Source organism: Crocodylus porosus, unplaced genomic scaffold (assembly GCF_001723895.1).
Source record: "Crocodylus porosus isolate Cpor-Errol unplaced genomic scaffold, CroPor_comp1, whole genome shotgun sequence".
Taxonomy (NCBI): domain Eukaryota; kingdom Metazoa; phylum Chordata; order Crocodylia; family Crocodylidae; genus Crocodylus; species Crocodylus porosus.
The window spans coordinates 76,122,283-76,145,908 of NW_017728948.1; the positions used below are offsets into that span (position 1 = coordinate 76,122,283).

Sequence of the window (23,626 nt, forward strand, 5' to 3'; positions counted from 1 at the left end):
TACTTAATACAAAGGGCCTTTGGTAGTTTTCCCCTCAGTTTCCAACCCCCCCTTCCCTCTCCCATTAGGAGAGGAGGAAGGCTAGCAGCTGTGTTTTTTTTTCTAAATCTGCTATTGATAATGCATTTTTAATAATATTTCTAACATACTTACACTGAAATCATAGAAAGTTAAGGTGGGAAGGGACCTCAGGACCTCAAAGCAAGACCATCCCCAACTAGATCAGCCCAGCCAAGGCTTTGTCTAACTGGGTTTTGAAAACCTCCAGGGGTGGAGAATCCACAACCTCTCTGGGTAACCTGTTCCAGTGTTTTACTACCCTTCTAGTGAGACAATTCTTCCTAATATTTAACTTAAACTTTCCTTGCTGTAACTTCAGACTGTTGCCCCTTGTTTTGTCATCTCCTACCACTGAGAACAGTCTAGCTCCATCCTCTTTCAGCGCCCCCTTTCAGGTAGTTGAAGGCTGCAATTAAATCCCCTCTCAGTCTTCTCTTCTCTAGACTAAATAAGCCCAGTTCCCTCAGTCTTTCCTCATAAGTCATGTCCCTCAGCCCTCTCACTGTGGCAGAGCCCCAAAAGGGTATATAAGGAGCTGCACGCACAGCATGTGACAGAGACAAGGGATGGAAAAGAAAGAAAAAGCTGGGGCTGAGGAAGAGCTGGGGTGAGCTACACAGGGGGTGGTTCCAGGTGTTCTGAAGAGCCCAAAGACTCCACTGTCAGTCGGGAGTGGCAGGGGGCCACGTCCCCAACTCCTAGCTGCAAGAGAGCAGGGCGAGCTGGTGCAGGCATCGCTGCACAGAGTGTCCGAGGGACTGGGTCCTTGGGAGCTGCTCAAGGCGGCTTGGGTCTCCAACCCTGGCATGAGGCTAGCACCAATACAGACACCACTGCACTGTGAGTCATTGGCTCAGGCCCCATTCCCTGCTGCTGGGTGTGAGGGCCCATGGGGAGTGCGGGCCTGTACTGGAGCCCCGGCCCTGAGCATGCATGAAGCGGCTCAGGCCTGCAACCTGCTGAGAAGGCCGAGGCATCCAGGCGTGTGAACGAGCCACATACCCCATGTGGGGACTGAAACAGAGCACCCACTTCAGAAGCCACTTGCCTAGCTGGACCCCTACCCACCGGGAAGCGGGAGTTCTCGGGCAAGGGGTTTCCCTTGGGGGAGAGACATAGTGGATAGCCCCATCAGAGAGGATTTAGGCTAGAAAAAGAGAGACTCCTCTAAAGGAGCGGGTATTTTGGAGTGTTTATTACTTACTTGTTGTGTTTTCTATTCTGGAGAGTTTATTAACTGTTTATTGTGCTTACATTTTGGGGGTGCTTACCCATCAACTGCTGGGATGTACCCTCTGAGGATCCGTGGGCGAGGTTTCTCTTGTTGGTTTTGGGGACTACTATACTTACCTGTTCTGTTATTTGTTGACTTGAATGTATTATATGTAAATATTTATCTTTATCACCCATCCAGTTTATTCTATCCCCTCCCCTTTATTCTGCATCGAATAAACCATGTATATAGTTAAGATACTATGTCCTGGTCTTCCTTTATAGAGACACTGGAGAAGAGGAAGCTGCAATCAAGATGCATTTTCCATCCCAGCACAGATGCCCTGCTGACATCCCGTTCTATTGCAAAGCGGGGCACACAGTCCAGTATACCCGGGTTATACCTGGATAAAAACAAAAGCTGCAATTCAACAGCCAGGGGAATTGCCAGCAGTGGTGATGAGATGGTGAAGCAACAGGCTGAAAGTGTGTCAGTGGCAATTTGATAGAGGGCGGAGTGGTGCCTGCATCAGAAGTGGCAGCCTACCTTAAGAGCAGGGGTGGGAAAAGTAAGGCCCATGGGTTAGATCCAGTGCACAGAAAGACTTTGTCTGACTCCCGGAAGGTCCCTCAGCCCCACCTGGCCCAGTCACCTCTCAGCCTATGGTGCATCTTGCCACCCCTTGGGCACACACTGGTGCTAGGGTGTCTTCCCAGCTGGACTGTGGTTCTAGGCAGCTCTGAGCTGCTCTAATTAGTTCTATTGCTCCTAAAAAGTTGCTGCCCCCAGCATTAAATCATAATTTTTGAGCTTTTCAAAGAGAAGTTAACCAAACTATTGAAGGTCACCAGAGATGTCTGTTCCCCAGTGCTTCATCGACCCTCAGTAGGTACCAGAGTGTGTATTTACTACTTTTTTCTAACTCCTGGCTGTTACCATAGGCTGTCCAATATATGTAGTACATCTCTTCCCTCCTCACCTCCTCTGTTTAGCCACTTGCTCTCAACAGGAAAGGTGGGCAGTGTTCTCCAGTGTTCTCTGTTGTTCTCAGCGGGAGCTGCCAGATGCTGAATGGTTTTGAAAATCTGACCAATTTATGTATTGAACTAAATGAGTACAGACAGATGAAATATCTGGATCAAAGCTCCTTCACCCTTCAAAGATATCAGTAAGCATAAGACGCAATTATGCTCTTTGGGCTTACTTTGAGCCATAACTCTACAGAAGTCCAATGGGAAAATTCAGAAATGGTCTTCCCTGAATAAGCACTACCAGAGAGACCAAGAAAACTGGCATAATGGATTAGTGAGCTGGGATCCAGAAATCCTCTGTGAGAGAGGCAAATACTATTTTACCAATGAAGAAAACAGAGAACACCCGGGAAGCCTGTGGCAACCTCTGTGAAAAAGTCCTATATAGAATGACTTTAAAATGATCAACTTTGTATACGATTTTTTAAATGTTTCATAGAATGACATAGGTAATGATATTCCTCCAGTAGATGTTGGTAAGCTGTTTAGAGGGGGGGAAAAACTCTATAGAAAGTTCTTATTTAAAATCTATAGGTTTAGAACAAGTTCTAGAAAACCCGTATTAAATAGAGGTGAACCGATACATCAGTCTCATATTGGATCAGTACCAATATAAGGAAAATTGAAAGTGTTGTCAAATCAGCTTTTTTTGGCTGGTGTGGCTGATAATGTGGCCAATAAATGCCCCTTGCGTGCCTGCAGCCATAGCACAGCATACAGGCAGCCAGGAGCGCAACCCCACAGTGTGGAGAGCAGCTGGATCTGGCTGGTAAGTCTGTTGTGAGGGAAGGGGCATGAGGGGGGCAGGATGAGGCCCCTGCAGTGAGGGAGGGAGTGGGGCTGAGGCAGGTGCTTCTCAGTCGGGGTGGGACACAGGATGGAGCCATGATCAGCTCAACTGGGAGGTGCGGCTCCAGCCGCAGTACACACCTTCAGAGGGGTGTGCCCCTGGATATGCATGTAGGGCAGGGCAGGCTGCTACTGCAGGCTGGGGCCAGGGCTGCCACCAGCTTTTCCCAGTGAGGGGCTGGGCTGTGCTGTGCTACCAGTGCTGGAAGGGAGCTACAGGGGGCCGCCGACAAATTCTGCGGTCACTGCAGCACACCCTGCAAGACCTCCTCCCAGCACTGCCTCTGCCTGCCCTGAGTGCAACCCAGACCACCATTGGGAAGAGCATGGTGCTGCCCCTGGCCCCAGGCTGCAGGAGCAGCCAGACCTCACCCCACACATAGATTGAAGGGGACACACCCCCACCATGCCCTGCTGGGGTGTGTGCAGTGGTGGGAGCCATTCCCAGCTCCGTCCCATGCTCCACCCTGGCTGTGCAGCACCTGCCCCAGCCCTACTCTCTGCCTCCCTATGGGGGCCTTGATCTCCCCCTACAACAGGCTTATTAGCCAGATACTGGTCTCAACGCTGCCTGGCCACATATCAGCAATCAGATTGACATCAGCCAATAGGGCTACTTAAAAATTGGCTATCAGTATTGGCCCAAAAAATCTCTATCGATGTACCCCTAATACTAAATTAAAATTCTATATCACCCTGTACTTTTATTGCTATTAGATTCCAGAGGATTTTTCCTTAAGGGAGTACTGGGAACATTAACTGAATTGTCCGATTCCCTTTATTAGGCATTAATAGCAAAAACATTATTTTTTTCCATTAAATTCCTGGCTAGTTCTGTAGGTCTATCCAAGTCTGAGCCATGCTGCTGAAAGTTTAGAGCTCAGACATGGCTGATGAAGAATGGTTAGGGGTTTTTACATGTGCACACAGAGGATTTTGTTCTGAAGGTGGATTCTAATCAATAATCTTTTTTGCTTTTGTAATAGTCAATCAGAGGAAGGATGAAATATCTGGTTATACTGTAAATGGATATGCAGATATGACAGCTGATTTAGAGATTGAAACAAAGGGAGAAAGCTATTTTATACAGCACTGTGAATTATTATTTTTGTAGCATTTCAATTCACTCTGGAAAACATTTTGTATCATTAAATTCTAAATTTTGTCTGAGTATATGAGTCAGCAAAAAATGAAGAAAAGGAGGTTACATTTCTGGTTGACTAGATAAGTGAAGGAAGTAGCTCAGTAACACCCTGTTGTGGTCACACACTGAATGAAAGTAATCATCACCGTTTGTGCAAATACAACTCTGACATCCTTTCCAGGATAAGATATTCAACCTCTTTAAACTCATCTGTGTCCTTTAACTTTTCTGCCAGAAAATACAATGCAATGTAGGTATGTGAATGTTTAAATCAATACTTTTCTGTGCCTGGTTCTTTTCTATTAGTAGGTTCTATTAGCAACATAAATATAAACTAGATTTTTCATTTCTTGGTTCTCTTTCTTCTGCCATTTTTATTCCCTCCCATCAGCCTCATAATGCTTGCTTTATTTTTTCTCTTTCACTTCCACACCCTCTCAAGTTTCTTTTCTCCCTGCCCCATGTTAAAGTTCTCTGCTCCCCACTGCAACTCTGGTGTCAGGTTTCAGCCAAGCCCAGAGTTTGATACTTACCAGCTTGATCTCCTTGTCCATGGCTCAGGATAGGGCTCTCTTCAATCCTATATCTTCAGGACTCATTCCCTCTTTTGGGGATAGATTTTTCATTTCCCTTGATGCAGCATATATGCCTTTATTGTAATTTCTTAAACTACCTCATGTCCTGGAAAAGCTTGAAACAACATCAAACTAAGAATTTAATGGGAGCTGCAACACTAAATAGTTGGCACAGTCAATCCACCTCATTGTGCCAGTGTAGATTAACTCTAGTTGGTATATTCAGGGCGCATCTACACATGTGCTTTAATATGCATTAGCCTATTTTAAAGTGCATTAAGGCATCACTAAAAAAAAAACCCATGCACTTTCACTAATGCATATTAAAATAGGCTAATGCACATTAAAGTGCCACTAAAAGCCATGGGCTCCTATACACATATAAGGAGGCTGCTCCAATGTGCTGTAATTACAGTGTGTTGGAGCAGACTGACTGAGTCTGGTGAGTCATGTGCTCCAACGTCACATGTATCAGCATCCCTATGCTGAAAAGCCTTTGTTCAATAAACTTTAATTAAAGTGCCCCCTGCTGCCATTTTTCAGCGCAGGGACACTGATACACATGACACTCTGGTTACTTGAATTAGCATGGCTCTCAGAGCCACACTAATTAAAGTGTGCCCCCCCTTCCCCTGCAGCGCGCATCTATAAATACTCCTGCTCTATCTTAATCCACATTAACCAAAGACTAATATGCATTTTCCCAGTACCTCTCAACAGAGGGCACCTATACACGAGCATGGAGGCTGCTCTGATGCACTAGAATTCCAGCAAGTCAGAGCAGACTCAATTAATCAAATCTGCTGAAATGTAGCAATTGCCGCACACCCACAACCTTCTGTATCTTGTCTATCAATGTCTCTGAGCTTAAAAATAGCAGTGCTTGTCAAATGAACTTTAGTTCAAGTGCTCCTACCACCATTTTAAAGCATAGGGATGCTGATACAGGAGACAAAGAGGTGCTTTAATTAGAGCAGCTCTCAGAGCCACTCTAATTAAAGCACCACCCCTCCCAACCCTGGACCACATGTTAAATGCCCAGAGGTACTCAATTTAATGTGCATTAACTAAAGTGCATTAATGTGTGTGTAGATGCAAGGTCTTATCTAAAGTCTTTTAAAGTCAGTGGAAAGTTCTGCACTGACACCATTGCTTTAAAATATAAATTCACTCATACCTAGCATCTCAAATGCACATCCATCCACCTACTAGATTGAAATTAGGGTACAGTATTACAAGTGAGGATCATGACTATCTTGGCCATCTTAAAGCCTGCAACATGGTACCTATCTGGAAATAGAACTGATTCCTGCCTTCACATTATTAAACAATGATCAAGATGACAATTTTTTTTTGATAAAAGGGCATCTGGTTGTAACAAAGGCACCAAGTATCTGACTTGATCCACTTGTCTAAACTAAAAACAGGGAGTTATAATTATCTTGTTTTCCAATGAAGTCATCATCTACAAGCCACAACAGCAATTTTTAGGCTGAAGTTTTCCAGCACAACAATTACTGTGGGTATTTCCAAATTTTATTCTTAAGGAGTAGTAAATCCATTTCAAAAGAAAGCTGTAATTCATTAAAAAAAGATTAAAAAATGGATTAACTAAAATAATGACAATGGCGACCTGGATCCTACAGTCCATTAAACAAATTATAATACAACTTGTGTTTGTGTGTGAGAAATGTGCATCTTACTCAATTTGATAAAGCCCAGAAAACAAATCAGTGTATTAAATAAGAAGGTGTGACATTTTCTGACCAATTTTTCCCCCCACTAAAAATACAGACACAGGTTAGGTAAACATTCTGTGCATTCATATCAATTTATGTGAATTTTTTCAGTTAAAAATAGCTCAAGATAGGAGTTAATTTAAATATTTAAAACAAAACCAAAAAAAACCCATTTCAAGTTATTTTTTGTTCTGAAAATGTTTTGGTTTGAAATTTACTTTCATTTAATTTTAAAGATGTGCTTAAAGAATTTCACAAAAAAACCCAAAAACAAACAAAACCCCCCGAAAGGATTTGGTTTATCCCAACCCCTTTTTTTCCCCCTTGTAATTTTTTTCTATTCACAGGTTCCTTACAAAGTGGCTTACTAAGAGCCAATTTCAAATTTAGCCAGGAATATAAGAACACAGGGTGCCTATACATGAGCAGACCCGATTAGTCAAGTCTGCTAGAGCATGGCAATTACTACTGTACAGCAGCCTCTTGTATCTCATGTATCAGCATCCCCATGCTTAAAATGGCAGCAGGGGTGCTTAAACTAAAGCTTGTCAAACAAGCTTTAGTTCAAGCATTCCCGCCACTATTTTTAAGCATTGGGCCATTGACACATGAGACATGGTGTTGCTTTAATTGGAGCAACTCTGAGAGTCGCTCTAATTAAAGTGCCACCCTCTCCCCCCACCATTGCAAGATGTGTAAAAGGCTAGGGACAGACATTACACATAAATTGATTTAAGTGATCAGAAACTGGTTTAAACCTGTAACGGAACAGAAGTTCAGTGCACAAAAACCAGTTTCAAACTGGTTTGAGATCAGTCAGATGTTACATTCAACCAGATTTAACTGCTTTGGGTCAAACTGGTTTATGCAATGTCTGTCCCAGACTACTTGCTGGTTTAAGTTAAACCAGTCTGCCCCAGCATCCCAGCATGCCCTCTGGGCTGGGCGGGGCCCCTCTGCTCTCTAGTCGGAGCAGTGACCAGCCCTAGCAGAGACACTGGCAAGCATGGCTCTGTTAAGGCAAAGTGGGTGGAGAGGGGGTGAATTCTTCCCTCCTTCCCACACTGCATCCAAGGTCAGCCTGTCTGCTAGGGAGAACGAGGGAGGGGGCTGCAGCAGTGGCCCCTAGAGCTGGCATACCCTGGCTGCAAGGAAGGGACAAAGGGAAGAATTAGCTTTTCTCCCTGCCCCCTTCACCTTAAATAGGGCCATGCTGAGTTGGTTGTCCCACAGGATGGGGATGGGGATGTGGGGGGAGACAGGGACTCTTCCCCTCCTCCTCCCAGGGTGGAGAGGGGAACTCTGTTAGGCACTGGATGGGGATTCTTTCTCCTCCTCCCCTTCCCCCTGCTGCTGTGGGGCTGGAAGTGGGAGGGCTCCAGAGTGGGGGCAGGGGAGGCTCTTTGCCTTCCTCCTCCCCACAGAGGCATCAGGAGCACAGAGCTCAGTTGGGCAGGGTGTGGGTGTGGTTGTGAGGGTGGGGAGTGTAGGGACCCCCACACACTCCCCCTATGACATGCAGTGAGAGAAGGCAGCAGGCTGCAGTGTGGGGCTTCCCCCACTGCAAGTGCTGGAGCTGCAGGTGTAGGGAGCAGAGCTCCAGCAATGTGGCAAGCTCCGCTCCCTCCCCCCATGCAGTGCTGGCCAGAGCCATTCCTGCACTGGGGACAAGTGCCCTGACCTCCCTGCCTGCTTCTGCCAGGTAGTGGGGGCTGCACACCATAGGGGGAATGTATGGGGGTCCCTATACCCCCTACCCTGCCCAGCTGAGCTCCATGCTCCCACTATCCCTTGGGGGGGGGGGAAGAGTTCCCCTCTGGGGCTGGGCTGCATCCCATAGAGCCCCCCACCCTACAGTGATGGGGAAGAAGCCTCACAGATGCCCCCTCTCCACAGTAGGGAGAGGATAGGGGGGTGGAGGAGGGAGAAGAGCCCCCCAGCACCAAACGATGAGGTAGGAGGGGGAAGAGTTCCCCTCTTGGGCAGGGCAGCCCTGTATGCCTGGATTGCTCCTGCTGGAGCCTGCTCACACCCCATTCCTCAGCTCAGCTTCCCTGTGGAAGGGAGGGCTGCTCTAGCACACCCAGGGTTCTGGCTTGAGCCACTGAAGGCATATGCCTGAATTTCCTGAATAGAAAGGGAAAATGTATCCACTTGGAAACTGATTCACTCTCTGCAGGCTAGACTAACCTGCAAAGATTGAATGAATTCAGGCTCTGGCTTTTTGAACACCTGTCCCTAGCCAAAGTGCCCACAGGGATATAAGACTAGAAGGAGCATGGATCTTTGAGTTCAGTTCCCTGCAACTGCAAGCAACAATATAAAGGCCTTATTATACTTTATACTGTGAGCCGCACAAGTGTCAATGGTATCAGTGCTAGCTTGAAGTTTGAAGCAGACACAACCTTAATGTAGAAACCTTCTTTAACTGTCCCCCACCTGCACAGCTGTGACTTGCCACTAGAGGCTTGATGACCAGGGGCAGGGCTATGAGCCCTGGGGCAGGGCTATGAGTGAGTTACCACTAGACAGCAGGGATAAAAGCCTATCTTGGTTCACCAGCCCTCTGGACAGGGCATAAGAGCTCCCAGGACACTGGAGGACTTTAGTTTGGGCAGAACTCTATGGAGAGTGGCCACACCTTAGTGAAACAGGAGCTGGGTATTGCAAATCAGAGATAATTGTTCTCTGGAGTGGTGTAACTTTGAGCCACATAATGAGGGTTTAAAACCACTTTCAGGTGTCAATGTGTGGCTAGTCCAGGAATTAAGAGGTCCAGGAGCCACCCAAAATTACTGTGTAACAAAGCCATAAAAGGCATTATACACACAAGAGTCCTCAAGAACCTCTGGCCCCTCCCACGTACTACAACCAACAAAGACTCTACTAATACCCTTCAAACAAATCTTTATTACAAACAAGATATTTACTACAAACAATTCCAGTGTGTCCAAGACATCAGTGTGCCACAAGGTGAGAGCAAACACCCCACTCAGCATACCTAACACTACAAACCAAAACTTAAAAAAACAAAACAAAACAAACAATAGTCTGACCTGGGGAAAATTACTTCCTGGCCTCATCTCTGATGACCATTTTAATGCTGTGCATATGATGGAGACACCAGAGCCAGGCACTGAGAGTTTTCTCAGTTTCTCTTGGAGCATCTAGTCTCCCATCTCTGTGGCCAATCTCTGGGACATGGAAGGAAGAGAAAAAAACAAAACAAATTGAAGTCAAATCATAAGCCACATGTGAGGGTGGGGGCTCAGGGGGAGCATGTGCCCCTGCAAGATTGGCCACTGCCGCTGGCTTCTGTGGGCGGTTGTTGCTCGGCACCCTCTCCACCCCGCCCCCCCCCCCCCCTGCCTCCACCACTGCTATCAGCTTCTGCAGGCAGTTGCCACTTGCCACCCTGTCACTGACACCGATGCCCACAAACTGTGCCCCCCCCAGTCTCAGGAGGCACCAGTCACCCATGAATACAGGTTATGCATTCAAGGAAGGCAAAAATGCCCTTCCTAATCCCTACAGGTCAGCAGCAGAGGTCCTGGAGCATGGGACTGATTGCTTAAATACAATATATAAATAAAAGTCCGGTGCAACAAGGGGAAGATGAGCAAGGGAATTTCAGTCCACCCCCAGGCAAAGCCTCGCCGAGTTCAATGAAGTTTTCACTGATACCAGGTGAAGGGTTTTCGGTGAATTTCACCTCAGTGCAGAGAGCTAGGTATAAGGCACAAAGTCCAGGTATCATAAAAACCCCAGTTCAGCCCCATTAGTTAATGCATCACAGGGGTGAATTTTACCCTTTACAATAAATAATTTAGAACCTCAAGTTAAATACCAGATGAATTCTGACATAGTTAAAGAGATTCTAGATGAGAATGGGCAACCTGTAGCACTCATGGAAACCTGTGGCACAGGAAACTTGTGTGTGTGGCATGTCAGGGAGGGTACAGGCAGTACAGCAGCAGATAGCAGAGCAGCAGATCAGGCAGGGGAAAGGGATTGGAGTGACACTTAGGAATGGTGCAGGGTTAACTTGTGGTACATATGCCAAGAAGTTTGGCTTCCACTACTCTAGACATTTACCAGTAGGGCAATTAGCAGCAGTCACTGGTGAGGGGAACCAGTGGCAGCAACCGTAGTATATGGGACACAAGAGCAGCTGAAGTAGGCAGCTATCCCTCCCCACCAGGAGCTCTTTTGCATGCCCCTTTTGGGTGCACCACACAATTTGGGACATGTTACCCTAGCTCTTTACATGCATGTTAAATTATCCATATTGGCCTATATACATTTTATGTATATATGGGCCAACATGATTTATTTAACATATTTTAATACCTTCCCCCCCATTCATAAGAACTAAAATCTTCTCCACAGCAGCCTCTAGAAAGTTCTGTTTCCATTCTTAGCACAAATCTTCTGCGCTGAACCATTCACTTCTTACTTGATAAGACAGCTCCATAGTGGGATATGGAATGTACGTTTAAGAGGCCTGAAGGTCTCTCCCCCTGATGCCCTGGGGATGCAGTTTGGTGGTGGTGGGTTGTTATTGTTCTTCCTGAGTGTGTGTGTTCCTGAATCCTGCTTCCCCAATAAAGATTAAACTGTTTAATTACCACACTTGTGCCTGCCAAATGGTGACTTGAAGACAGAATCCAAAAGGCATGGATGCCTGAGTGAGTACCCCATCCCTGGAACCCAGTGGCCAAGGGCAAACACTATTGCTTCATTCGCCCCATCATGGCATACAAAGGTCAAAAGTGCAAGCTTGACAAGTCATGTATTGGCCTCTGATGAATGCCCACATTGAGCAATGGATTGCAACTTGCACACCTTGTTGAGCTCCAACCCAGTACTCAGAAAGAGGCCATGATCTCACATGAGATCCCAGATTTGCCTTGGCTAAACCTGGCAGTGGGCATTTTTGACCTATGGGGACAGTCTTATTTGATAATAATCAACTATTACTCCAAGTACCCTGAAGTTTTGCACCTGCCCAACAAGACAGCCAGCACGGTAATAGCCAAAATGAAGTCTGTATTTGCTCGCCATGGCATACCTAAATAAATTGTTTGTGATTATGTGCCATTTGCAGTCACGTGATGAAATAATTTGCAACTGACTGGGGCATAACCATCACCCACTCTGGTCTGGGTTATCCACAATCCAGTGGTCAGGCTGAATGCATGGTTCAGACTGTCAAATCAATGTTTAAGACAACATTGCAGGAAGGCTCACATCTATATCTGGCTTTACTCAATCTGCAGAACATGCCCGTTACCTGTCTTGAGAATGCTTTAGCACAGCTTCCAATGGGGAGACTTTGCGCAGTACCCTCCCTGCTACAACAGCAGTCGTAGACTACCATCGAATGCCTCCCACAAGTTGTGGAACCTTCAAAAGGTGCCAAAAGACACTATGACTGCACAGCTGCATTCTTGCCACTGCTATGAGGGGGGGAAAGTAAGGATGCAAACAAGTACAGGTTGGATACCAGTGTCCATTATGACAAAAAGGGATGAAGCACATTCCTACATGGTAAAACCCCCCAGGGTTAATGTCTACAGGAGAAACAGAAGACACTGAAGCAAAGATTACTCATCAGTACCAGCAGAACAAGTTGATGCACCTCAAGAGATGGCAGCAGAACAAGCATCAGAAGTAAAACCAGACTACCAAGAGCAAGAGTTTTGTTACATTTCAGAGGATCCAACAGTACCCAGAGACACCTGATGGCACCAGGCAAATTAAGAGTGGACGTCCGGTGAAGTTGCCCGTGAAGTACAAAGACTATGTAATCGGGCAGTGGTAAAAGCTAGACCCCATTGGTGAGCCGAGTGCTAGCAACCGGAGTGCTGGCTCCATGATCCCAAAGCATTCTGAGTTAAAGTAGCTACTGATGAACATTCAACTACTTAAGAGGGAGCTCCCAGAGTAAAGAAGGGGAATGTTGTATATGGAATGTACCTTTAAGGGGCCTGCAGCAGAATGGTCCAGTCTTTCCCCCTGATGCCCTGTGGGTATGGTTTGTTGGTGGTAGATTCAGAGATGTTTGGGTCAGAAGGGACTTTAGCAGATAGTTGAGTCTGACCCCCTGCCCTGGGCAGGAAAGAGCACTGGGGTCAGATGACCCCAGCCAGGTATGTCTAGCCTCCTCTTAAAGACCCCCCCAAGGTAGGGGAGAGCACCACCTCCCTTGGAAGCCCATTCCAGATTTTGGCAACCCTTTCCATAAAGAAGTTATTTCTGATGTCTAACCTAAATCTGGTCTCTGTCAGTTTGTGGTCATTGTTCCTAGTTACTCCAAGGGGTGCCCTGGTAAACAGAGCATCTCCTATTCCTTTCTGTCCTCTCCCTGATGAATTTGTAAGCAGCCACAAGATCACCTCTCAGCCTTCTCTTACAGAAGCTGAAGAGATCCAGGGCCTTCAATATTTCTTTGCTGGGCTTTGCCTGCAGGCCCCTAACCATATGAGTGGCCCTCCCCTGAACCCTCTTGAGGTTGTCCACATTCCTCTTGAAGTGCAGCACCCAGAACTGGACACAGCACTCCAAATGAAGCATGACCAATGCATACCACCTTCTTGGACCTGTTTGTCATGCACCTGCTAATGCATGATAAAGTGCAGTTAGCTTTACTGATCACTTTGTCATGTTGATGACCAGGGATCCAGGTTTTCCATTTCTCACAGCAAAATGAAGAAAACCACAGATTCCCCGTCTTTAAATCAGACAAAATGTGGATTTCTCTTTTTAGCAGAGAAATCCCCAGATTCTCCATATTTGCAAAGACCTCTTGCAGGCTCTCACAGCTCCAGCCTGCAGGAGCCAATTGCAAAAAGGGCGGGAAACCCCCAGCCCTGCCCTGAGGGGAAAGGAGGGGGGGGGGAGGGAGGAGCCTGAGCCTCCAAGGCAGCCAAGGCTGGGCTCAGGCTCACACTCGCCCTTCACCCCTGGAGCATGGAGGTAAGTAGGGCTGTGGGAGCGGGGGTGCTGCTGGCCCCAGATGGCACATCACAGCTGGGAGCAGGGCCAGGAGGTGAGGGCAGGGGTTATCTGTCTGCAAGGGGCTTTGCAGGCAAGTGATGTGGGGCACAGTGTGGTGGTGCCTGCCATGTGCAGGCCACACACATGCTGCCTGGCTGAGGTGGAGCAAGGCTGGCATGCAGTCAAAGCTCAGCTCCGTGCCCGGCTCTGCAGCCCCGGTGAGGGACTGGGGGGGCAGGGGCTTGGGCTTGCACATGGCACTGCCGCTTACCTGGAGGTCTATTATGGCGGTGATGGCCACTGCCTCCAAAACCTCCCACTGCTGCCGTGGAGCTCTGCCCAGAGCTGTGTGGCCAGCTGCCAGGCAGCAGCAGCAGCATAGTGGTGGCCTGGCAGCATGCAGCCAACCCCACCACCACCCTGTGCCGTTATGCTGCCTCCAACCGCGCAGCTCAGAGCATGGCTCTGCAGCGGCAGTCACCGCTGGCATAGGTGCCCGCTGCCTCTTCCCTGTGGGGCCGCCTGTGCTCAGAGGTGTGCTTGGAGCTGTGCAGCCGGCAGCAGCAGCACTGGGTGGTGAGGCTGAGGATGGCTGCATGCCACCCAGCCACCACAACCCTGTGCTGTGCTGCTGCCACCAGCCACACAGCTCCGAGCACAGCTCCATGGCAGCAGGAGGTTTTGTACGCAGTGGCTGTCACCACTGGCACAGGTGGCCCCATAGTGGTGCCTGCACAACCTCCTGCTGCTGCCTCGGAGCCATGCTCGGAGCTGCACAGCCGGAGGCAGCAACATGGTGTGGGGTGGTGGTGGGGATGGCTGCGTGCCACCCAGCCACCACCACGCTGCCACTGCCACCTAGCGGCCAGCTGCACACCTCCGGGCAGAGCTCTACAGCGGCAGAGGGAGGTTTTGGAGGCAGTGGCTTTCACCACCATAATGGGCCTCCAGGTAAGCAGCAGCACCGTGTGCAAGGCCAAGCCTCTCCCCCCACCCCAACGCCCCCATCCCTCACCAGGGCTGCAGAGCTGGCCACAGAGCTGCATGCCAGCCTCCATCGCACCCCCTGGGCAGCCAGCCGGGCAGCATGTGTGCGGCCTGCACATAGCAGGCACCACCATACTGTGCCCTGCATTACTTGCCTGCAAAGCCCCCACAGAGGGACACCCCTGCTCTCACCCCCTGGCCCTGCTCCCAGATGCGATGTGCTGCCTGGACCCAACAGCACCCCCACTCCCTCAGCCCCCAAACTGTCTTCCCCAGCCCTGCCCCACAGCCCCCAAGCCCCACTTACCTCTAGGATCTAGGGGTGAAGAGCATGGCTCCACAGTGGCAGTGTTTGCCCGCAAAGCCCCCCCACCCTGCACACACATGCCACGTGCAGCTGTGCAGCTGGTTGTGGGGCATGCCACTGAATGCAAGCCCCCCATTTCACCCCCAGCTGGGCAGCACATATGTGGCCTGCACACAGTGGTTGCCACCACACTGCTGCTGCCGCGCCCTGATCCACTTTCTGACAGAGCTGTGCAGGTGGCCATGGGATGGTAGTGCAGGGCGCAGTGGCAGAGTTGCAGTGGTGGCCTCTGTGTGCGAACCTCCTGTCAGGCCAGCTAGCATGTGTGGCCCACAGAGTGACACCCATGGCCTTACCCCCCCGTCCTGCTCCTGTGAGTGGGCACAGGGGCACACTCCCCCCTTCTTGATCTACTCCCCCAGCACCTTCCTTTTCCCCCACCCTGCCCCACCCCTTACCCCCTCACACACATTTACCTGCTGGGGTGGGTGTCACTGTCCGTGTCTGCATGTCTGTGGGTCTCTTGCGAGGGGCATCAGGAAGGCTGTTAAGACTGGGGGGTGGGGAGGAAGTGTGGGGCACCAGCAGCACTGGGAGGGGCTGTGGGGGGCCTTTAATTTTTAATCACAGATTTTGGGTTTTTAAATCAGAGAATTTGCAGTTTTTAATCAGAGAAAACCAGGATCCCTGTTGATGATTCATGTTCATCTCAAGTGACTCCAAGTTCTCTTTCTTCCGCTGTGCATCCCACCCCCTCTCACAGGGTCTCTCTCTCACACATCGACAACTTATCCCACCCTGCTCTCTTGGAGTGGCTCCTGTAGGCCATAGGCTTTATCCAGATCATGCCTTGGGTGGCAGACATATGGTCTTTTGGGCCTCTCCCATGACCCTTAGCTGGGTAATGGCCAGCCAAGTCCCTGACCTGGACCAAGATTGACCTGGTCCCTCCAGGGGCAGCTTTACATAGACATACACAAACACACACTGGGCCCCTGATCCCATGCACTGGGCTCTTAGCCCTGTGTTCCACTTTCTAGGGCTCCACACTTCTCTCTCAAATTGCTCTCCAGAGGTTGGCCCACATGCTGCCCTTCAGGCTGACCCTCAGCCCTACCCAACCCTCTTCCAGGCCCTCACCACCCACTCTTCTCTGGAGTTACACATCTATCCCCTCTTTCAGGGCTCCAGAGTTTCCCTCCCCTGTGGAGACTCAGGTGGCTGTAGCCATGCCTGGCCCCTTGTACCCACAGTATTGTGGGAGCTAGGGTTTAGGCACCCCAACCCACTTTTCACAGGGATGGTAACCAGCCAGCATTTCCTGGGGCTCCTGCACTACCAGGAGCCCCACCAAGCCACCCATCCCCAGCAGGGTGCAGCTTTAGGTCATGCCCAAGACCAAGAGTCTCCTAGCCATCCCCATAAGCCCTTGCCCTTGCCCTTGCCCTTGCCCTTGCCCTTGCCCTTGCCCTTGCCCTTGCCCTTGCCCCACAGCAGTAACTCAACTAGAAAGTGTTTCTGCCTTCAGCTGCCAGCCGCAAACTGCTCTATTTATATAGGCAGCCAGTGTTTTAAAATGGTTGCTGCAATCAAGCACCTGCTGGCTGCTTGACTCAGCCCTTAAAGTGGCAGGCACTGCAAGTGATCTCCCACAGGCACCAAGCATGCTGCCCCCACCACCCCACCCCCACCCCCGGCTTGGTGATCAGCCACGGAGGGACCCTGGGTACCCCCCTAGATCCAGAAGGCACCAGTCACTGAGGATGGGGGGCATGGGGGACCCCCTGGCACACTCCCTGGTGGTCTGGGAAGTGTACCGCAAGTGCTTCTGGTCCACTTCTAGGTCTACTGCCAAGCATCCTGGGGATCCCCCTGTGCTCCTGTGGGATGCTCCATCCGCCCCAGCATCTCACCATTCACGAGCTGCCTGGTACCTTGAGGTATGTAGAAAAAACTTTTAAAGCTGTGTCTATGTCCAAATCATTGAATTTCTCCAAATCTCTCTGAATCAATTCGGAGGGTCCTTGTTCAATCTGAAAAGATTAAAGGGTCTCCTGATTTGATTCAGATTTGGAGATTTGGCCACTGAATCAGGCTGAATCTCCATCGAATTGAATCAGTGACTGAAGTTTCGCACAGCCCTAGAAGAAACCTTCAGTGTGTTACTCTTCAAGATGTCTGAAGGTATGCCTGAGCTAAAGGAAGAGACTTGCCTCACCCTGTGAAAACTGAATGTTAGACAAGGAAGAAAGTGCTTTAGGTATTATGAAGCAGCTGAAGTGTGTGAGAGAAGTGAGCAGAGTAGCATATAAAGTTCCTAAGTAGAAGGCATTGCATGTTATATCAGTCAGAGAGGACTCAGAACTTGCTGCATTAAGGCTAAGAGTCATTCTTAACTTTGATATCTGCTGCAAAGGAAATATTTTCAAGAGATCTGGACAAATATTGCTATAAAAATTAATCTGAATTTTTAAGTTAATTTATTTTGAACATGACTGCACCACAAATTTCCACCTATTATTTTATTGGGAGAACATTAACAGAAGCAATGGATTCTAAGAAAATGTTAACAATGTGTGTGATAAACCATGTTGGTCTGATATCGAGGTGACCCCTCAGCTCCAAATCAATCCCCACTGTTCTGCTGCATGTCTACCAGGAACACATTAAATTTTGCCCTTGGGATAACTCCTTACCCCAGCAAATCTCAGTCTCCCCAGCCAAAGTCTGACCAGACGTTATATCTCTAGTAAAGCAAGTTTTCAGGCTTATGAGATATTCACCCTTCAGTTTGCAAGAGGATGTTCACTTTTTCATTTGGAAAATATTACAGATCATAGAATCACAGAGAAGTAGGACTGGAAGGGATCTCTATAGGTCATCTAGTCCAAACCTCTGCCTGAGGCAGGACCATCCCTATCCCTTCTTTTCTGTAGAAATGAAATGCCTGCAATTTTCACCTACTCTGAAAATCACCACCAACAATCAGTAAAGTACATATAACAGATAAAAGAAGTTATCATACATGGGAGATCATTCATAAAAATAAAGTAATTAGTACTTTTAGGGTGTGTGTATATGAAACAGGAGCCCTAAATTGAAGCAATGGGTTTTTAAAAACACCACTTCAACTTAGGGCCCTCTAAACCCCCATGTTGTATATACACCCAAACTTACCTGCCTCTCTAGTGGCGGGGAGGGGAGGGTAAGCTGCTGGCAGGTGGAATGGTCCCTGAGCTGCGGAGGGGCTGGTGCTTCCCTCCCTGGCAGTGGTGCCCCCATCCCTCAAGTGGCACCTGCCCTCAGGCACCCAGCTCAGGCAGTCCTGGGGGGCACCGCAGCTGTGGGAGGAAGCACCAGGCTCCCATACAGCACAGGCAGGCAGGCTCCAGGGGGGAAAAAAGATCAAGCTTGCTGCCTTTCTTGGGTGGAGCCTGGCTTCCTGGACTGCTGCCAGGCTGCCTGCATGGGCTTCCTGAAGAGGCATGGAGCTGCACAGAGCCCAGTGCTTCACTCCATGGCTGTAGGGCAGCAAACTAGAACTTCTTGGGCAAATTCCTTGCTACGCCCCAAGTCATTTAAGGCACATTATGCCGCCGAATTTACTACGGTGGCTGGAATTACTGCGCAATATGCCACCAACACAATTAAAACAGTGCAAAAGCATTTAACCCACTTTAAAGTGTCTTGCACACATGCCCCTCATTTTGTCTATACATGGCCTTAGACAGAAATAAAAAATGGAAAAAATCCTCGCGCTGTTTCTCTGATCTAGAATCATAAGTTTTTCCAACTGGTTTTCCCAGCCACTGATCCTAGTAGCTGTCAACAAATTGTCTCAGTGTTCCCTAGTTGGGGGCCAAGACAAAATTCCTAAGGCAAAGGGTTCATAGATTCCTAGGGCAAGGGGTTCCAGAGAGGTTGTGGAATCTCCATCCTTGGAAATTTTTGAGACCCAGCTAGACAAAGCCTTGGCTGGGGTGATCTAGTTGGGTATGGTCCTGCTTTGAGCACGGAGTTGAATAAGATAGCCTCCTGAAGTCCCTTCCAGCTGTAATTTTGTATGATTCAATGATTTCTACTCCTTACTATAAAAATCTCTTATATATGTTATTTTTCAATCAGTTCATGGATAGCATGTATATTATGCAGATGACTTCCCCTCAAGTTCTGGTGTCCATGCATAGATGTAGACTCACAACATTAGACAGCCAGGTTTGAGGAATTTGGCCCACACTGTTTGCATTAAATTTCAGAGTTATCATATAGATTGAATATTTTAGTTGGATTGGAAATACCTGTATCAATTACATATTTGTGAAGACTCAAGAGATGTTTTAAAGTGCCTATAACATAGAAAAAACTGAAGTCGGACTCTCCAGCTTCCTTACAATTGGTGCCAAACAATATATTCTCCTCAATCCATCCTTTCTTTACCAAAGGGATCTAAATGAATGATTTAGATCATTTTTATAAGAGAGTTTAGTTCTGTAATGACATAAGGAGCATGATACATCTGCCACATGGGTCGATCTAGGATTCGGAAAAGGAAGTACAGATGGTGTGATGTATCACCACATATAATACAATACATATTTTTCTCCAGGTAAAAATAAATTAGAACTTTTACTAATACAGTAGAGGCCTAGGGCAATATTTCTCAGCAGAAACAAATATAACTTTATTGGGATGTGCATTAATTTGCTATATCATACGTTGTGTATTAAAAAACACAACAAACTAAAATAATCAAGAAAGGTTTTATTTAGTCCTGTAGTCATTAGAATTAAATGTACATCTCTTTCAGATTCATAAAACAAAATCTCGCCTTCTTGAGTATCTTGATAGTGCATCCAGTGCTTCACTGGCACTTATTTCCACACTTTATAGTATCATAGTACTTAGGGTCGGAAAGGACCTAAACAGATCATCAAGTCCCAGGCAGGAACAGGTGCTGGAATCATATCACCCCAGCCAAATATCTGTCCAGCCTCCTCTTGAAGTCCCTCAAGGTAGAAGAGTGTACCACCTCACTTGAGAGCCCATTCCAGAGCCTGGCAGCCCTAACTGTAAAGTAATGCTTTCTGATATCCAGCCTGAAGCTTCTTTCTAACAATTTGTGGCTGTTGTTCCTAGTAACCCTGGGTGGTGCCCAGGGGAACAGAGCCTTCCCCAATTCTTGCTGGTGTCCCCTGGTGAGTTTGTAAATGGCCACCAGATCCCGTCTCAGCCTTCTCTTGTGGAGGCTAAATAGGCCCTTTAACCTCTCTTCATAAGGCCTGCCCTGCTGCCCCTTGACCATGCAAGTGGCCCCGCTCTGGACCCTCTCAATGCTGGTCACATCCCTCCTGAAGTGCGGTGCCCAGAACTGGATGCAGTACTCCAACTGTGGCCTGACCAATGCCGCATAGAGAGGAAGGATCACCTCCCTGGACCTGCTTGTGATGTATCTGTACATCACAAGCTGGTGGGGGGTGGTCCCCCCGGCCCCACGCCATGTAGGGGAATCTGCCACAAGCCTCCCAACCTCTGCTCACTCTCCCAGCCCCCCCATGGATGCCCCACCCAGCTCCTGGCCCTTTAAAAAAAAAAAGCCCCACACTCACCAGCTGCTGCAGCAGCCTTGGGGCTCCTGGGGGCTTGTGACAGAGCTCCCCCCCAGATAGCATAGGGCAGTGTGGGGTAGTGGAGATTGCCCCCCGCCTGGCAGCAGCCAATGAGTGCCAGGCTTTTTTTTTTTTTTTTTTTTTAAAGGGCTGGGAACTGGGGCATGCGGGGCAGCCATGGCAGGGCTGGGAAAGTGGGCAGGGTTTGGGGGGGCTCATGGCAGAGCCCCCCCATTCAACTTTGGGCAATGGGGGACAGTGGGGATCTCTCCCCTTACCTGGCAGCGGCTGGTGAGTGGGGACTTTTTTTTTCAAAGAGCTGGGAGAGTGGAGGGTAGGACAGCCATTGAGAGTGCATGGGGGATGGGGCTGATTCAGAGAGTTGGCCAATTCAGCTGTGGCCAAATCTCCAAATCAGATTCGGCTGAATTGAATTGGGACAGTGATTTGAATTGCCAAATCGAATCACTGTCCCCCAAATTGGCCAAATCTGAAGCAAATACTAGCTGCTGCACACAGGCCTAATTTACACCTAGCTTGGGTGCGGTTACATGAGCCACTGTTGTAGCAGCAGACGTGCGGAGAGGGAAGTGCTTTAGCAGAACAGCAAGAAGGAACCAGCCTCCCTCACACCTCTGCAGCTCTACAGCATCCAGAAGGCTGTTTTGCCCACACACATACCTTCTACCTCTTCCACCATGACTGGATGATTCCAGAAAATCTGATCAGTCCACCTCACAGACCTGTTGGATGTATCAACACATGCAATTAATGTGCAGTAAGGTTACTGCGCAATAAAATATGATCCAGTAAACTGCACCCAGGAATGTATCTATGTAGGTGTAGATATGTTCCCAATGGCAGCAGCCCACTCAGGGATGTTCCTGTCCTGCTCTGCTCCCCTGCACCAGCCAGGGAGAGCTCCAGGCACCCCTGAGTGCCAGCCCAGGACTGGTCCTAATGTGTACGGGGCCGGGAAAGCTACACTGGCTACAGGTACAGCTGTCTCCCAACCCTGTATACATCAGGACCCATCCCCACATGCACAGGGCTGCGAGAGCTCTGGGGCTTCAGGGGGAGCTGTCTCTTGGTCCCATGCACATTGCAACCCATCCCCACGTGCAGGGGCTGGGAGAGCTGTGGGGTTGCAGGGGCAGCTATCTCCCAGCCCCATGCATATGGGGATGGGTCTGGATATGCACAAGGCTGGAAGACAGCTACCCCTGCAGTCCCGTCCACAAGGGGACAGGAGACAGCTATCCCAGCAGGCAGCACAGCTCCCCCAGCATGGGGCTTAGCCAAGCAGCAATGGCCCCCTCCTGCCTAGGCTGACAGAAGCAAAATTGCTCCTGATCAACAAATACACATTCAGTACTGTGCAGTAGCTGTTGTCCTATGGGCCCAGGCCAACTCTCAGGATCTCAAAATTGCACTGACGGGAGGGTGTGACACAATTGCACATACACACGCACACACAAATCAGTTAGGTGCTTGCATACCCACTAGGTGCATACACCCCCACCACCAACTTAGGCGAACACATATCCAAAATTACCCACCTAGACACATGTACACCTATCACCAATTCAAGCACATACACACCCTAATGATAATGACATCAAATCATACACAATATACACATACATACACATATACACACAGGTTAAACACTGACTCAGATGACAGTGTGTGTGTTGGTGCCTGTGGTACCTATGCTTGGGGTACTTGGTAACTAAAGACCAAGTGACAGAGATCAAAGAAAAAGGCAGTGGAGATAAGGCAATAGCAGTGGCAGAGATCAGGGGGACAGGCAGTGGAGATGAGGCAATAGCAAGGAAAGGGGGGTTGCAGGCAGAGAGGAGCTCAGGATGGCTGGAGCCACAGGAGCATGGGACAGGTGTTGGAGGTGGTGGTGAGCCAGAAGCAGGAGAGGGAGAAATGAGACAGAAGTTAGAGGGATAAGGAGCAGAGATTGGAGCAGGGCTGGAACTGTAGTAAAGCAAAACCCAACTCAGGGTTCCAAATAACAGTTTTATTAAATGAACACTGTACTGTACAGCTTGGTTTCCACACACACTCACACAATGGTAGCAGGAGAAAGAGACTCAGTGGAAGGGCTGGAGTCCAGGTAGGGAAGAGAAACAGAGTCCAAGTCCTTGGCTGAAGAGAGGATGGGGGTGATAGCTCCCTATCCAGGCTGGGCAGGGGTCCTCAATGGCCAGTCGGGTTCTTTTTCCAGCAGGTGTTATCCAGAGGGGATCGCTGGCAGGGCCTCTGGGTTGATAGGTAGTGTGACGTGGAGCAGGTCTGGTCCAGGTGAAGATGGTGTCCCAAGGAGTCAGTCTTCACTACCCCTTTTTATGGGGCAGACTACCTATGATCTGCTATGGGGAGGGCCTGTCCAGGCAATGTCAACCCTGTTCCAGTGGGTTCCAGATGTTCATACTGAGCATGTGCAGCTTGGCACAATGGTGGGTGCCTCATCTTTTGTTTCTTGAATGTGGAGGGTGGTTCCAAGGGCTGGGTCGTTGATCCAGGTATTGGTTTTGATGGTGGGGTGATCTAGTAGGGGGTCCTGCTATCATTGTGTTTCACTCATCCATTTACTCTTTTGCTTCAGGCATTCAGGGAAAACCAATTTACGTGGGAGAGGTTACAGTCATAATTGCAACACCTTACACAGCAGGGCATGAGGACAAGATGGGAACAAGATGAGAACCTGACACACAAAATGGATACTTGACATCACTCATGCCAATCCACATTGCAGGCCTAAAACATAAAATATTATTATGAAACAATAAAAACCAATGAACAGATGATAGAAATACAATATAATACAATATAAAACAGTAAAAATCAATGCAAACATTACAGAACAGTATTTACAGTATAAAAAGGAACTTATTACAATAATAGCATACAAGAAGTTAACTTAGTTTACCTAGTACTACTTGTAATCACTTATAACGGATAGAGAGGGCAGAGAGAAAGTCAGAAATGGTTAGAGGAAAGGGAGGGAATGTATTTTTAAATTAAAAAAAAGAAAAACAGGGGGGTTGCTACATAGCTACCACATGGTTAATCTATTACCTGTATCTACAGGTTGTAACCAA

At 48.5% G+C, this 23,626-nt stretch overlaps 2 long non-coding RNA genes across 2 annotated transcripts in view; both read right to left on the reverse strand.

The window, feature by feature from the left end:
• The window catches only part of LOC109322387, an 11,944-nt gene extending 6,932 nt beyond the window's left edge, over positions 1-5,012 (reverse strand). The window contains exon 1 of the long non-coding RNA XR_002104375.1: positions 4,831-5,012. This is a non-coding gene — a long non-coding RNA (uncharacterized LOC109322387). The remainder of the gene's footprint in view (positions 1-4,830) is intronic.
• Positions 5,013-5,314: 302 nt separating this feature from the next.
• On the reverse strand, positions 5,315-23,281 carry LOC109321894. Its single transcript, XR_002104197.1, has 4 exons — positions 23,185-23,281; positions 19,637-19,644; positions 18,448-18,449; positions 5,315-5,326 (listed from the first exon to the last, which is right to left on the reverse strand). It is a non-coding gene; the product is annotated as an uncharacterized LOC109321894 (long non-coding RNA).
• Positions 23,282-23,626: the final 345 nt, after the last annotated feature.